At 37.7% G+C, this 18,077-nt stretch overlaps 1 pseudogene; it reads right to left on the reverse strand.

Moving 5' to 3' along the window:
• Positions 1-10,140: 10,140 nt before the first annotated feature.
• On the reverse strand, positions 10,141-12,451 carry LOC143144557 (uncharacterized; annotated as a pseudogene).
• Positions 12,452-18,077: the final 5,626 nt, after the last annotated feature.

The raw sequence follows: 18,077 nt of genomic DNA on the forward strand, positions 1-18,077 counted from the left end.
TAACGTATAACGTATAGCGTATACCGTATAACGTATAATGTATAACGTATAACGAATTACGTATAACGTAAAACGTATAATGTATCATGTATGCCGTATAACGTATAACGTATAACGTATAACGTACAACGTATAACGTATAATGTATAGCGTATAACGTATAACGTATAACGTCTAACGTATAACGTTTATCGTATGACGTACAACGTATAACGTAGAACGTATAACGTATAACGTATAACGTATAACGTATAACGTATAACGTATAACGTATAACGTAAAACGTATAACGTATAACGTATAACGTATAACGTATAACGTATAACGTATAACGTATAACGTATAACGTATAACGTATAACGTATAACGTATAACATATAACGTATAACGTATAACGTATAACGTATAACGTATAACGTATAACGTATAACGTATAACGTATAAGGTATAACGTATAACGTATAACGTATAGCGTATAACGTATACCGTATAACGTATAATGTATAACGTATAACGAATTACGTATAACGTAAAACGTATAATGTATCACATATGCCGTATAACGTATAACGTATAACGTATAACGTATAGCGTATAACGTATAGCGTATAACGTATAACGTATAACGTATAACGTATAACGTATAACGTATAACGTAAAACGTATAACGTATAACGTATAACGTAAAACGTATAACGTATAACGTATAACGTATAACGTATAACGTATAACGTATAACGTATAACGTATAACGTATAACGTATAACGTATAACGTATAACATATAACGTATAACGTATAACGTATAACGCATAACGTATAACGTATAACGTATAGCGTATAACGTATACCGTATAACGTATAATGTATAACGTATAACGAATAACGAATAACGTAAAACGTATAACGTATAACGTATAACGTATAACGTATAACGTATAACGTATAGCGTATAACGTATACCGTATAACGTATAATGTATAACGTATAACGAATTACGTATAACGTAAAACGTATAATGTATCACGTATGCCGTATAACGTACAACGTATAACGTATAACGTATAACGTATAACGTATAACGTATAACGTATAACGTATAACGTATAACGTATAACGTATAACGTATAACGTATAGCGTATACCGTATAACGTATAATGTATAACGTATAACGAATTACGTATAACGTAAAACGTATAATGTATCATGTATGCCGTATAACGTATAACGTATAACGTATAACGTACAACGTATAACGTATAATGTATAGCGTATAACGTATAACGTGTAACGTGTAACGTGTAACGTATAACGTATAACGTATAACGTATAACGTATAACGTATAACGTATAACGTATAACGTATAACGTATAACGTATAACGTTTAACGTATAACGTATAACGTATAACGTATAACGTATAACGTATAACGTATAACGTATAACGTATAACGTATAACGTATAGCGTATAACGTATACCGTATAACGTATAACGTATAACGTATAACTTATAACTTATAACTTATAACGTATAACGTATAACGTTTATCGTATGACGTACAACGTATAACGTAGAACGTATAACGTATAACGTATAACGTATAACGTATAACGTATAACGTATAACGTATAACGTATAACGTAAAACGTATAACGTATAACGTATAACGTATAACGTATAACGTATAACGTATAACGTATAACGTATAACGTATAACGTATAACGTATAACATATAACGTATAACGTATAACGTATAACGTATAACGTATAACGTATAACGTATAACGTATAACGTATAACGTATAACGTATAACGTATAACATATAACGTATAACGTATAACGTATAACGTATAACGTATAACGTATAACGTATAACGTATAACGTATAAGGTATAACGTATAACGTATAACGTATAGCGTATAACGTATACCGTATAACGTATAATGTATAACGTATAACGAATTACGTATAACGTAAAGCGTATAATGTATCACATATGCCGTATAACGTATAACGTATAACGTATAACGTATAACGTATAGCGTATAACGTATAGCGTATAACGTATAACGTATAACGTATAACGTATAACGTATAACGTATAACGTAAAACGTATAACGTATAACGTATAACGTAAAACGTATAACGTATAACGTATAACGTATAACGTATAACGTATAACGTATAACGTATAACGTATAACGTATAACGTATAACGTATAACGTATAACGTATAACGTATAACGTATAACGTATAACGTATAACGTATAACGTATAGCGTATAACGTATACCGTATAACGTATAATGTATAACGTATAACGAATAACGAATAACGTAAAACGTATAACGTATAACGTATAACGTATAACGTATAGCGTATAACGTATACCGTATAACGTATAATGTATAACGTATAACGAATTACGTATAACGTAAAACGTATAATGTATCACGTATGCCGTATAACGTACAACGTATAACGTATAACGTATAACGTATAACGTATAACGTATAACGTATAACGTATAACGTATAACGTATAACGTATAGCGTATACCGTATAACGTATAATGTATAACGTATAACGAATTACGTATAACGTAAAACGTATAATGTATCATGTATGCCGTATAACGTATAACGTATAACGTATAACGTACAACGTATAACGTATAATGTATAGCGTATAACGTATAACGTGTAACGTGTAACGTGTAACGTATAGCGTATAACGTATAGCGTATAACGTATAACGTATAACGTATAACGTATAACGTATAACGTATAACGTATAACGTATAACGTATAACGTATAACGAATAACGTATAACGTACAACGTATAACGTATAACGTATAACGTATAACGTATAACGTATAACGTCTAACGTATAACGTATAACGTATAACGTATAACGTATAACGTATAACGTATAACGTATAACGTATAACGTACAACGTATAACGTATAACGTATAACGTATAACGTATAACGTATAACGTCTAACGTATAACGTATAACGTATAACGTATAACGTAAAACGTATAACGTATAACGTATAACGTATAGCGTATAACGTATAACGTATAACGTATAACGTATAACGTATAACGTATAACGTATAACGTATAACGTATAACGTATAACATATAACGTATAACGTATAACGTATAACGTATAACGTATAACGTATAACGTATAACGTATAAGGTATAACGTATAACGTATAACGTATAGCGTATAACGTATACCGTATAACGTATAATGTATAACGTATAACGAATTACGTATAACGTAAAACGTATAATGTATCACATATGCCGTATAACGTATAACGTATAACGTATAACGTATAACGTATAGCGTATAACGTATAGCGTATAACGTATAACGTATAACGTATAACGTATAACGTATAACGTATAACGTATAACGTATAACGTATAACGAATAACGTATAACGTACAACGTATAACGTATAACGTATAACGTATAACGTATAACGTATAACGTCTAACGTATAACGTATAACGTATAACGTATAACGTATAACGTATAACGTATAACGTATAACGTATAACGTACAACGTATAACGTATAACGTATAACGTATAACGTATAACGTATAACGTCTAACGTATAACGTATAACGTATAACGTATAACGTAAAACGTATAACGTATAACGTATTTTTCGCACATCTGATGCTCGAAACGAATGGCTAGAATGACCTACGAGGAAAAGAACCCATTCCGTCGTAATCGTGCGGGTTACTACTTTCAGATGCAACAGGAATTTCTCGGATTCGTAAATCCATTCGCGAGATATGCGATTTTAGAACGAAGAAATGGTTGAGAAAGCATCAAATTTGTCGCTCTTCTGATTCTCGAAACAAATAACTAGAATGGCCTAGCGGAAAAAAAACTCATACCGTTGTAAACGGGCGAGTTACTACTTTCAGATGCCACCGGAGTTTCTCGGATTCGTCAGTCCGTTCGCGAGATATAGGATTTTGGAGCGAAGAAATGGTTGAGAAAGTATCAAATTCTGGAGACAGTTTAGTCTCGATCTGTGATTCGATCCGAACGAATCTATGGCCAACAGTACGGGAATTGTAATTATAGTGTAAAATAAATGAAAATAATAAAGAGTGCGTCTCCTGTTGGAGTTGAACATTTTTTTTGTGTCAAATACCGAATTATTACGTGACATCGTCGTGCTCGTTCTCGAGATAATAGCGAAAATCCGTTGGAGTGGTGTCAAAAATTCGAAAGACCCAGCGGCGTGATGTTTTCCGGTGACATCGGTCCGGACCAAATATATGCAGCTATCGGAACGAGAGGCATACCCCCGCGTAGCTAGCGTCGCATAGAACACTGCTGTGTGCTCAAAGTGTGTGGTCGCCGTCCCCGTTCTCGAGATAATAGCGAAAAACCGTTCGAGGGGTCTCGAAATTTTCAAAGCCCCATCGGCGTACAGGTTTCTGGTGACACCCGTTCGGACCAAAAATCTGGAGCTATTGGGACGAAAGGCCTACCACCGCGTAGATTGCGATTCGCTACCTCCGTATTATCTCGATAGTTCCCGAGATAAAAGCGAAGAATCATTCAAGGGATATACGAATTTGAAGCGAAGCTATCGTTGAGAACTCAACAAATTTTTTCCATATTTGATGTTCTACACGAATAACTAATAAGGCCGAGGGAAAGAGAACTTATAGCGTTATAATCGCGCGGGTTTCTACTTTCAAACGCAACAGAAATTGCTCGGATTCGTCAATCCTGTTCGCGAGATAGTCACGCCGCTGTGACTTTGAAATTTCCGATACCTATCGACCGGTTTATCGCTATTATCTCGAGAACGGGCACGACAACCACACACTTTCGGCCCACAGAAGCGTTCTGTAGGACGTTAGATACGCTGGGGGGGGGGGGGGGGCGTGTCTTTCGTCGCAATAGCTGCAGATTTTTTGACCGAACCGATGTCACAGGAGGAAGTCGGTAAGTAACGCGCGGACTTGCAATAATTCTTAACGAGCCAGTGACGAGGCATCCGTACGAATACAAAAATCGAGCGTTTCGGGACACTAAGCTTGTAAGGTATGTAACTTAATTGTCAATCCAGCAGGCCTTTGACCTGATACCATCTCAAAGTAACTGACCGACGAGTCGAACAGGCCGAGGTTAAAGTACCATAACGGGTGATCTCGAGTTTCCTAGATTTATTATAAATCTCAGTTTCTATATACATTTTTCATGCATCGTGTTTTCAACTCTTCTTCTACTTTATCGTAAAAAATATAAAAGTTTGCAAAGCACACACGCGCTTGGTCTCGATAGATTTCAACGACAACCACGTGAAAGTACAAAATGTTGCTTCCGGTTCGGACAAGAGTTGTTCCATAGTAAGCTTAAAAATACATTTGTGTGTGTGTGTGTGTCTCGCTAGAAGAAAAACAAAAGAAAAGAAGAAGCGAACTCGATAGAATTACTTGCATCGTAAAGAAACTACACTACTCGAATTGTTCGACGAATTCCCACTTTTTCAATTGTGTTATACGATTTCGTCGAGCATCGAATGTTTACGTCTAATCTATCCGTATACGCTTTAATTTCATGCGTCTTACAGGTTTTTCTACATATGTCACGGTTAACATAATGTTTTCGACGACAAACAGGCAACGAGTGTCGAAAAATTGAGTCGAGCAAAAGTCCGAAGACAAAGTCCCCTAAATACGACAATAAATTTCAAAATGTAATATTCAAACTGTTTCGAAATGGAAAAAGATTCTGCGTGATAATCTACGTAGACGAGTTTACCGCTTTTCGTGCATTAGAACATTTACAGACGAAAAATATTTCATAAGAATTTACTCCATTATAAATAAGTAGCAAGTAAAATGTTATTATGGAAAAACTTTACTCCGTATAGGGATTTCTGTCTCTACGACGATAAACAACTTCTACGGTCGTGGTAAATAGAGATTCTTTACGACAATCTTGATTTTTCGTTACCTTGTTTACCGAAGCAATAAACCTACTTCTCCACTGTTACGAAAGTATCCTAAAATGTGTTTACACGTATCGTGAGATTATGAACAATATATAACTTTACAATTATATACTTGCAACATGAAACGAATCGAACGTGTAAGTTACTTATCGAGAGAGTCGGTCGTTACAAATCAGAGCGTACTTGTTTGGAAAAATATAGATTTGTCGATCTAAACCGTAATGCAATCCCTCCAAATTGACCAAGTAATCGCCCGAATATTAACGAGAGTCAATCGAATATTAAAATAAACTTATAATTACATTCTGTCATTCGTATAAAACATACTCGAGTATTAATGACAAGTATAAGACGCAGTAAAGTAATACATATTGTTGTTTTTTTCTCTCTTTGGAGCACTGGAGAAGTGCTTTTGAGTTATTTATCCCCGTACAAGCCCCCAAATAACTGTTGTACTCGTACGGTGTATGGATATATATATTTAAGAATATTATAAGTTACAGTGATATTAGTATGAGACGTAGTGTTGGCGATTAGTTTCGCTTTTCACTAAGGTAGATCGACCGCGTATTAAATTAAGCTAACCGTCTTTATGCCCTCGGCTTGCGTCTTTATCGTCTTTGTTGCTTAAGTCTTATACTGGTCTTTCGTCTTAGTGCGTCTTTTAACTGTCTCGTCTTATTGCATCCTTTCAGTCATACCGTCCGCGACATACTCTCCGGACATGCTCTCCGCGTCATACCGACTTACTACCTTGATCAAAAAGTTCTAGGACTGTCCCCCCCGTGTGTCGCTGTCAATCACCCGATTGTTTCTTTTTTTTTTTTTGTTAGGTTACCATATCTGTCATTAACACTTCCTTCCAATTTCAGCATCATAGCTTGATATTTGTAAAAGTTACGTTGTACTGAGCACATCTCCTTTGTTCGTGTCTTCGATTTTGAAAATGGCATCATTTGAGCATCAACGAGTTTGCATTCCAAGGCCGAATCCGACCTAACATTTATTAAACGTATCATCACTGGAGATGAGACGTGGATTTATGAGTATGACACACAATCCAGACATCAAGCGAGTGAATGGCGTGCACCGGAAGAGCCGAGACCGAAAAAACCACGTCGTTTTCAGTCAAGAAAGAAGGCGATGCTCACGGTTTTCATGGATTACAATGGTGTTGTGCATCAAGAATTCTTGCCAGAAAAACAGACAGTCAACAAAGAATATTATTTGGGCGTTTTGAGACGTTTGCGCGAAGCAATTCGTCAAAAAAGGCCAGATTTGTGGGCAAACAACTCGTGGATTTTGCACCACGATAACGCACCGGCGCACAATGCGATCCTTATCCGCGAGTTTTTGACGAAAAACAACACGAACACTATCCAGCAGCCTTCAAATTCACCAGATCTGGCTCCCTGCGACTTTTTTCTGATCAACCGAATTAAAAAACCGCTTCGCGGAACGCGTTACAGTACCCGAGAGGAGGTCATGACAAAATCGAAGACGGCTCTGATGGACATACCGAAAATTGAGTACCAGCGGTGTTTCGAGGATTGGATCAAGCGCTGGCGCAAGTGCATTGCAGTCAATGGGGACTACTTTGAAGGGGACCATATCGATTTGGACGAATAAATTTATATTTTTGATTTTATGAATAAAGTCCTAAAACTTTTTGATCAAGGTAGTATACTGTCTGTGACATACTCTGTTGTCCTACACTCTGGACACACTGTACTGTCCTAAACTCTGGACACACTGTACTGTGTCCCAAACGTTCCTTCCGCACTCTATATAGTCATGCACATTCATTCTCTTTCATTCCAATCCTCAGTCTCTCTCACTTCAGACATTCGGTCACGTTCGGTCATCCTAATCGTTCGTCTTTTCCAAACACACCTCACTTTCTCCGAGCCACATCTATTCCCTTTTATCCCCATGCATTCTTACGCTCGATCGTTACACAGGACCCCCTGTGGAGGGATACTCGGGCCTATCATAAAAGCTAGTGGACAGATCGGCACCAAATGTTTACCGTAACCCAGGTCTGACCGCACGTGCTATCTTGTTTAAGCCTGCGCTCGAAGCGGGCCCAAGCGGACTCGGAAAATCCGATACTACAATATACTTGTAATCAAAGTTTAAAAGTTTAATCGTTACGAGTGCGATGCATATTTGTAAGGAGCATGTACGTATCTCGTAAGAGGGATTAGAAACGTTTCGCTAACATAGATACGTTCTGTAAAACTGGATCACCAGCGTGTACGATTTAAAAAATTCGTGATAACAGAAACACATGACGATGGATCATTGAGTCAACAGACTTTAAGTCAACGATTTAGGTAACTCTTGTATCCAAATTCTAATTTGTCAATACACGTAGCATGGCACAGGGACCGTTTTTCTTCGCGTGCGAAATTTTAGGTATATATATACACTCGGGCAGGTACCCTGACCCTTCCTCTAAGATGCTTTGTACAAAAATATTCAGTTATTGCCTATTCTTGGTCAGCGCATTACATATTTTGAGAGTTACACGTTATAAGTGTCGCATACGCATCACGTTACGAAGCAGTGTTTCTGTGTTCGCATCCGAAAGGATCAAAAATGTCATACTCAGCGACTGCTAAGTACATGAAAAAGTCGAAAACATTTGTTAGTAAGTGGGTGAATCGATATTTGGAGGTAAAAAACGTCGATGAGCTGCCAGATCGTGGCATTACACCAAAGACATCGAAAAAGGAAGACAAACTGATACTACGGACATTCCAAAAAAATCTTGGTCTATCCTTACTTTGGGGGCAAGTAATCTTACGTAAAAAAGGTGTGAATATATTTTATTGGCCAATAATGTGAAATTTCGTAGCACATTAAAAAAACCGCTACTGTGCGACAAACATGTCGAAAAAAGACTCGTTTGGGCGAGAGAAAATTCAGACCGCAATTGGGACAACGTGATTTTTTCCAACGAGATTTCTTTTTGGGCATGTTTTTCAGTAACTCATACCTGGTGTACTCCTACAAACAGACTCATGCAACGGACTGTTAAACACTCGGTAAAGGTGCACGTTTGGAGTTGTTTTTCGAATCAGGGATTCGGGACTTTAACATGTTTCAGACAACCTGAATGCTGCCAAAATGGTTAAAATCTACCAGAGGGCTTTATTACCATCTGCCTAAAGATGGTTTACAAGGAGAAATGAAAATTGGTTATTGCAAGAAGTCAACGACCCGAAGCATCGAAGCCGACTGTGCACTAAGTGGAAGGAAGAAAATGGTGTTGATGTGCTTGATTGGCCTTCACAATCACCAGATGCAAATACGATCGAAAATGTTTGGGCTATTATAAAATTCAAGCTTAGGAAAAAGAAAATCTACACAGTTGAGCATCTGTTCCGACAAATCCGACCGGTGTGGAGATCTTTGTCCCAAAATTGTGCAATGAAACTAGTAGAAAGTATGCTTCGGAGATGTTAATTAATTATTGATAATGAGGGCGATTGGACACCATATTAATAATAAAGCGTCTTGGTCCATGTCATGAAGAATATGTGTATTTTTTTTCAACTCAATATCCCAAATAGTTTTCGAGTTTTGTCGTACAAGCTCTTGTTAGACAGACTGTATATAAAATATGCATGAAAATATTTTATATATGTAGAAGAAAATATATATGTATAGGAAAATATGCCTATTTCTCTGTTATAATAATATATTCCCTCTGGATTACAGATGGAAATATAGGGTCTGCGCAAGGTCACGACGCGTACAAAAGGAAAAGTCAAACCCGCTCGCACCGCAGAACACACACACGTTTTCTCGAAAACTCTTTTTAACTTTTTCTCGATACCGATCGACTCACGTCCGTACCGGTCGCTGGTTACATTAAAACTCATCTTTTGTCTATCGCAGCTGGGCTTCATATATATATATATATATATATATATATATATATATATATATGTGTGTGTGTAGGGACGAGTTCTGCACGAGCGAATCGCGTGAAGTTTTGATTGAGTGAGCGACTGTTTCGGTAAATCGATAGCTCATTGAAGCCCAGCTGCTATAGACAAAAGATGAGTTTTAATGTATATATATAGGCATGTATATAACTTTCTTAATAATTTTCACGATGGTGTCCACGATTTCTTGGTGGAACCTTCGTTTACTGATGTGTTACTCTCGTCGTTCGTAAGATACAGTTTGCTGGTTTGAAATTTCAGCTCCGATACCGAAGTGGAGACTTGAATAGGCCTGCGTAGTCCTTTCAAAAGGCTGATCGACGGATTCAATAAACTGTTCTCCGACTCTGTTTTCTGTTTCTTGGTGAACGAACTCCAGTACTCGGTCTCGTACTTCCGTTTTCTCTCGTTTGGGCTGCCATTGGTGGTGGAAACCATGTCCGATAAGCCGATAGTATAGCGTAAAATTTAAAAATCCTCCGTTTCGTTCGGTAATAGCGACGTGTTCCATGTATTTACGAACATGGAGTTGTTTAGAGAATACCTGTGTTCGCGTATCGTGACGTAACGCATTCTATTGAGCGAACGTTTACCGGAAATGCTCCTCAGTGTCTTGCCAAAAAATGTATCCTTCGGTGATTGAGCTAGTGTATCGTACTCAGCGTTACTCGTCCCGAATAACTTTGAATTCTCCTTCATACAACCGTTCAACTTAATTTGCACGTCTTTCAACGTTATAGAGGAGTCGTACGAAACGAACGACATGTCCTTGAAGCTCCTATCCTCCTCAGATTTTTCCTTTTCTTTCTGGTTATCATTCTGCGACGCTATCTCGGACACCTCGGACAATTCTGACGTCGTGGATTCCAGAATGTCCACCGAATAGCTTTCTGTATCGGTTTGGGATTCACTTTGCACATCCTACTTCTCTTGGATATCGTTTTTCGATTATGGCTGTACAGAATGACATTCCTCTTTGCTGTTGTCCTTTGTATCTGTGTAGTTTGACTTCTTTTCCTCCTCCTCTTCCACCATTGTAGGATTGTCTTCAGTTTCAAAACTTAACGTTAAATGAACTTCTTCCAGCTCGCTGATCTCTTTGGTTTCTACGACCTTGTTGGAATCCTTTGTCATCTCTTGTTTTACAATTTGCTCTTCTTCCACTATCGATGATTCTTTAATTGTAGCGTTCTCCTGTTCCTTAGAGTCCGGGAAGAGTTTAAGAGAAACATGATCAACATGTTCATCTATAAATTCCTGATTCTCGTGGAAAGTGTCTTTCTATGCATCTTCATTCTGTATAATTGTATCAGGTTTAACCTCTGCTTCCTCCGATTCTGGCTGCATATTTTCAAATTTCATCGGATACTAATATCATTTTTTCTTTAGAGCTGTCAGGTGGTCTATCAATCAACTTCTTGGCTCGACTCAATTCTAATTGTGTCGGTACATCAAGTTTACTCTATAACAAATACATTATTTTGTAATCAAAGAGAAAAAAAATTCTACAATTTGTTCTAATCCTATGCAGTGCAATCGCTTTTTAACACAATTTCTAAACAGAGATACATACAAATCGGACCACCTTGTAGATAAGTATGTGCTCAGAAAGGTTGGATAATTCGAATAATTTAAATTTAAAAGTATTTAAGACACTATTAAAGTATCGTTAACAGCTTTCAAAAGCCATCAAACTTACTTTGACGCATTTCCTTTGCTCCGATGGTATTGTTTTTTGTATGGTGCTCAACTTAGACCTGCAACAGGAATATACAGACATTCAAAATCGCTGAAAGGAAATCACGCGCGTATTTATAGCTAATTTCCACGAAGTAAGAAATGCCGGAGGTGATGAGAGGTACTAATTTAAAAAAAAAAAAACTTGACATAGCAGTTAATCTAATGTTTCTCGTTTACATCTCTTCGATATTTTCACGTTGTTTCACGTTTGCCCATTCACTCTAAAGCGTTTGTTTCATAAATTTTCGTTGTCTTCTCGAACTAATACAAGACGAATAACGCAACGCGAGGTATTTGAAAGAAATTGTAACAGAACTTGACACGTCTCGATATACATGTTAGGTTCCAAAATCTTTGTAGTTATCTTCCACTGAAAGCGAGTGACATTTGCCCCACTTTATCCTCGGATATTTTAAAGAAAAAGAAAAGGTCGCGTATGTGATCGAAAAGAAAGATAATCCGGGCAGCATCGCGTCGGTTCACGCGAACACTCGAAACGTAGAATCGAAGCTAGAAAAATGAACGACCGAATGGAGAATAACTGTGGATGACTTCGCTGGTTTGTTGGCTTGATTGATTTTACAAACCTGTTTGAATTCTCGGATTCGCGCTGTTTCTTGTGCAAGTTTGTTTCAGAAACTTTTGAAGAAGACTTTGAAAAAGCCTTGAGCAGTCTCCGATTGTACAAATTCCTCTCATCGCCCCCAGGGGCTGCCTTCTTTAGCGTCTTACCCATGGTGTTTAGCGTACGTTTACGTACGTCTTACTCTGTCTCTATGTTAACTCTTGTATTACTCTTTCCACGCCCTTTCTCCTTAACTGTACAATTACTCACCCCCATGTATACCCGACCAATCCCCTGTCACGTAATAATTAAGGATTTGATACAAAAAATGTTCATTTCCAACAAGAGACAAACTTTTTATTATTTTCTTTTGTATTACACTTTAATTGCCGTACCGTCGGTCATAGATTCGTGCGGATCGAATCACGGGTCAAGACTGAACTGTCTCCTATGGGTCGGGTTTTTATATATGTTCTTGTTCTGAGTGTCCTGCGTTATGTAAGGAATGCGTCATTATGGGAACGGAAAGAGTCTCATCAGTTGTTATGGGAACGTATACAAAAGGAATTTCGGTTATCAGTGGTCTGTCGTATGGAGTACCATGCGTTGTTATGGGAGCGGAAAGAGTCTCATGCGTTGTTATGGGAACGTGTGCGAAAAGGAATGTTATCAGTTTTTGGTAGGGTTACACTCCCATGTACATCGTTTAGCTACAAAGGATCGAGTAAATTTATCTGTACCTTGCTTCCGCTTTTACGTATATCGATACATTAGATCGTTTTCTCTCTATCTTTCTCTGTATTTCTGTTTCTTTCACGCAAATCACTCACAATATTCCGCGATACTTTGAAAATAATAAGGTAGTGATAAGCATACAAATAACGGACAAACTATTATATCGGTGTAACCGAAGACGTAGTGTGCTACGTGCAACGCTGGGGACGCCATGTAGTGCGCCGCTTCTCAATTCTCCGGGATCATAAACGCACGCGCCAAAATGCTTTCGAAACGAACCGCACACGCTCGATAACCCGTGTAAATTTGTCTGTGAATACAGGAATGACCGAACTCAGGCGAAGCTTTTGTGATTGGGAAGAGATTTTTACGTAACCGATCTTACGAAGATACGCCTTCGCGGAAAGTGTCAAACGTTATGCGACAGCGTATGGTGCACACTTGCGCGCTGGCACAATGTGTTTCCGCACTCCTCGTAGTAGCGGTAAATTCCGTTGATAACAAACAATGGGGGAATCGAACGCGTATGCATGCAACGAAACACTACCGTCGTATAGCGTTCTTTCGATGTATGCACGGGACGCCGAAAACTGTTCTATACGACGCACAGATGCATAGATTTTTCTTGACATTCGATTGGTAGAAAACGGTTAAATGTCAAAAGCTGATTGGGTGAGGGCTACAGAGCGGAGTTGGTACCATAAAAACACACAAGTGAACAACTTGCCCAGTGTTCGCGAGAAACAGAGTTCGGCAAACAGAGCGTCTTCTTTCTTTATGGCGAGAAACTTCTAATTATCGCACGACTAGCTAGATGGCGCAGTAACTTCATGGCGTACGATTAAAATGCACCACATTTTGCGTGAAACAGGAAAAAGTATATTTCCTCTGTAATAGTACTTAAAAATTAATCAACATTGATTTCTTATGACATTAATTAAAAACAATATTTCAGAAGCTGTGTTCTATTGCCGACGCTTGTATTATGTAAATTATAAGAATTAAACAAATGTTAAATTAATGTACCAAATAGACAATTAATACTTTCCATGCATCAAAACTTTACGAAACACGTTGTAGCGCGTTGGACGACGGGAGGTGTTCAATTGGAGCGTCTCGTCGTCCGCACTTCTCGACAGCTTTTTACGGGTGTCGAGATCGTTGGAAATTTAAAGAACGAAGTCTTATTGTGATGTTTAACAATGCTGTATTTAGCGTAGAGTTGGCAAAAGTTGTTAGGTTGTATATTTTGTGTAAACTGGACACAGAACTCTAGCCACCGAACTCTGGTTTGTTGTAGTTTGTTTGTCGAACTCTTGTAACATGTGTTGAGCTCTTGTGTCTTGTGTAACTGTCGAACTTGTATGTTTCTTGTAGTGTTTAGCTGATGACGAAATGTTCGCTTGTTTGAGTCTGTGTCAAACTGATTGGCAGAATTGTTTAATTGAGTGGTTGGCAAAAATTGTCAGACTTGTGTGAACTGTGTTAACTGTCTCCTCCGCGTGTCAACCCTCCGTTTTATGTGTTCGGTTTTAAATCCGATTGACTGAGGAATTTGGGAGGTGGACAACTGTGTCGAAAGAAAGGGAAACCTGGAGTGGGATTGTTAGTTGCAAACCGAGGGTTCCTGGAAGTCAAAATTATTAAAAACCATAAAGATGGGAAAGTCGCCTTAATGACCCCGCAGCTGTTTAGCAGACCTCCAAGAACCCAGGTAGGGTTGTTAGTTTGCTGGTGGATTGCACGTGTGCCGAGCACGTGCTCGGTACCCGCGCTAATCCAGCCATAAACGCTAGGGCGCGTACGGACCGCATGGATTTTTGCGTGCCGCAACATACGTTTTGACTTCCAATCTCGATCAAAATCAATTTCTATAAGTTACTTAATCATTTGTAGTGCATAAATAAGATGCACATTGTTCGATTAATATTGGAAACATGCGTAAATGTTAATAACAATCGCGGAAATTAACAAACATTCACCGAAACCGATCGTCTTCGCAGATTTCGCAATATCTTGATGTTTATTTATCAAAATTATTAACAACCATCGTAGGACCATAGTTTAAACAATTATTAACAATGTCCTAGTATAAATAATGGCTTAAAAGTCATCAATTTCTTGAAATATTTGGTTAGATCGAACAAAGACAATCGAAGTAACGGTAAGTCACCATGTGGAGGGTATAAATAAAACCGCCGGCTACAAAAAATTTCATTCTCCGGGGAGCCTCCGAGGTGGAGGGAGCTCTTCCTCTGGAGCACTTAGACCGGCGGTGCTTGAATCAGCACCAATAGCCAGTGGTCAAAAGTAACCACCTTTTTTTTTTTTTGTTTCTTTGTACATATACATTTGTATTTACTTACTGATTTTAATTTGTACACGTTTTTCTTTGTTTATTCTTTGCATGAATGTATTTAACCATGAAAGAATTTTATGTCTGTTATGAATTTTTCTCTTACTTTTTAGCTAGGTGAACGAAGAGCGAAGAGCGAAGAGAACTCCGATGTTTAGTTTTAAGACTAAACTAAGTTAGTCTTAAGGCCACCATGTACGAATCTCTGTACTCTGCCAAGCAATTATGGAATTAGTAGCTTCTTTTTGCTCGCTTGCCCGTTCCTCAGTCCGGTCACCACTGCTTCTTGTACAAGCAAGTGACCGGCCGTGAAGGTGGACCTAACGGTCGATCGCCGTCTCTTCTGGTGCGTCACACTTCTAGAGGAAGATGTTGTGAACACAGAGGGAGGCTATACCTCTGTCTCTGTGGAAGTCGCCGATCGTAGGAGAGGACCCTCTCTTCTGTAATCCTTCGCAGGTCGTGGCTCACGGCGCGAAGTTGTGGAGAAATGGCGTCTCCTTTCGGCGACGTCGGCTACTTTCTCCCGAATTGGGCCCACTTAGAGGAAACGGGACCGACCTAGTAGGACCAGCTTCACGGTACGCGTCGCGTCTTTCCCAATTTTGTCACGTTTTGTTCGACAATGTATAATAATTGCTTGTACAAGCAGCAGTGGTGACCGGACTGAGGAACGGGGAAGCAAGCAAAAAGAAGCTACTAATTCCATAATTGCTTGGCAGAGTATAGAGATTCGAACATGGTGGCCATAAAACTAACTTAGTCTAGTCTTAAAACTAAGCTGAATGTCCCGCAGTGACTGCAATAACTGAGTCCTCTTCGTTCCTCGATTCCTCGATGTTCCTCGGTTCTGATATACCTAGCTAAGAGAAACAAATTGAAAAACGACAAAGATTAAGCAAGTCAAGATATGATAGAAAATTTGACTCTGAAGACAATGAAATACATGACATAAATTATGTGGCATGCAGTAACAAAAAAAAAACTGAAACAAAAAAAAAATTAGAGAGTGGTCGCCGGTACCGTTTACCAAGGGCTCAACCGAGGTTCATGGCTGTCCGCGGCAGGTCCAGGTACCAAGAATGGAGACATCGGACCACCTCCGAGCCTCCTCGTAGAATAAAATTTTCGGCAACCGGTGGTTCCTTATATACCCACCACATGGTAACTTACCGTTACTTCGATCGTCTTTGTTCGATCTAACCGAATATTTCAAGAAATTTATGGCTTTTAAGTCATTGTTTACACTAGGACATTGTTAATAATTGTTTAAACTATGGTCCTACGACGGTTGTTAATAATTACGGTCAATAAACATCAAGATATAGCGAAATCTGCGAAAGAGATCGGTTTCGGTGAATGTTTGTTCATTTCCGCGATTGTTATTAACATTTACGTATGCTGTGAATATTAATGTTAAATATGCATCTTATTTATGAATTATAAATGATTGATTTGCCGATAGAAATTCATTTTCATCGAGATTCGAAGTATAAACGTGTTTCTTAATGGTTTAAAGCATGGAAAGTAACAATTGTTTATTAGATACATTAATTTAACATTTGTTTAATTCTTATAATTTACACAATAGGCATAGAAGTTGTAATTTTTACTTAAGAGAGCCGAAATTTAATTAATCAGTTTTCTAGATAGAAAAATGATCGAGCAGAACACTTATGAATCGATAATCGATACGCGTAACCTTGACAATGTCTGTTAGACCTAAACGAAAAATTCCTTCACGAACAAAAATATTCCACCAAAATGAAATATTAAGCAATTTCCTAAACGAAAAGATTGCTAATAATTATTTCAACCATTGTTCAATAACAATTGTTGATAGCAGCAATAAATAAAAACCGAGATATTGCGAAATCTGTGAAGATGGACGATTTCAATTAATTTTTATTCCAAAGCAAATGTGTTGCTAATATTTCTGCGTGTTTCGAACGTTATTGTCTCTTTATACATCTCATTCATGCATTATAGATTCATAATTAATATTCAGAAATTAATTTTACTACAGATATAAAGTAAAAAATGGTTACTGGTATGTATCTTATATAAATAAAGATTCAATACATGGAAAGAAATAATTGTTTATTATATATATTTATTTCATCCTTACCAACTCACACCATATCCGTAAAAATCTTCGGTAAGGATTACAATTTTGTCTCGTAATTCTTCTTCTTTGTTTATGTTATATATTAAACAAAGTAAGAGATAATATCGCTTGGCACTAGTTGAAAACTATGTAATAAAAGCAAACTGCGTCTTTTTCTTAGTGAATATCGCTATATGGATCAAAAGATCGTTTAATAAAAATCGTTTAATAAAATTATTTTGTTGCACATATAACAGAAGTGGTGCCATCTGTGACTACTAGGCCAAGTTTGTCGAGGAATGATGTCCATTTCTGACACTAGATGGCAGCACAATGCATATTCTAGCTTGTTTAAATCGTTTTGTTACATAAACAAACATCTAATCCTTATATTGTAAAAACCTAGGTTGAATCGATCGATGTATTTATACAAATTATTCGTTATTAACATGTGTAAGGGGTTCCGAATTCTAGGTTGCTACGGTGCCCGAGCTACTTGCCAATGTGACCAACAATTTACCAACTTAATTTTTTATGAGCAAAACGCCACCTCGAATACTTGCAACTTTTAGAATTTGACAACACCCTCTTCAAGTGGC

The sequence above is a fragment of the Ptiloglossa arizonensis genome, chromosome 3 (assembly GCF_051014685.1).
Source record: "Ptiloglossa arizonensis isolate GNS036 chromosome 3, iyPtiAriz1_principal, whole genome shotgun sequence".
In the NCBI taxonomy this organism is placed as follows: domain Eukaryota; kingdom Metazoa; phylum Arthropoda; class Insecta; order Hymenoptera; family Colletidae; genus Ptiloglossa; species Ptiloglossa arizonensis.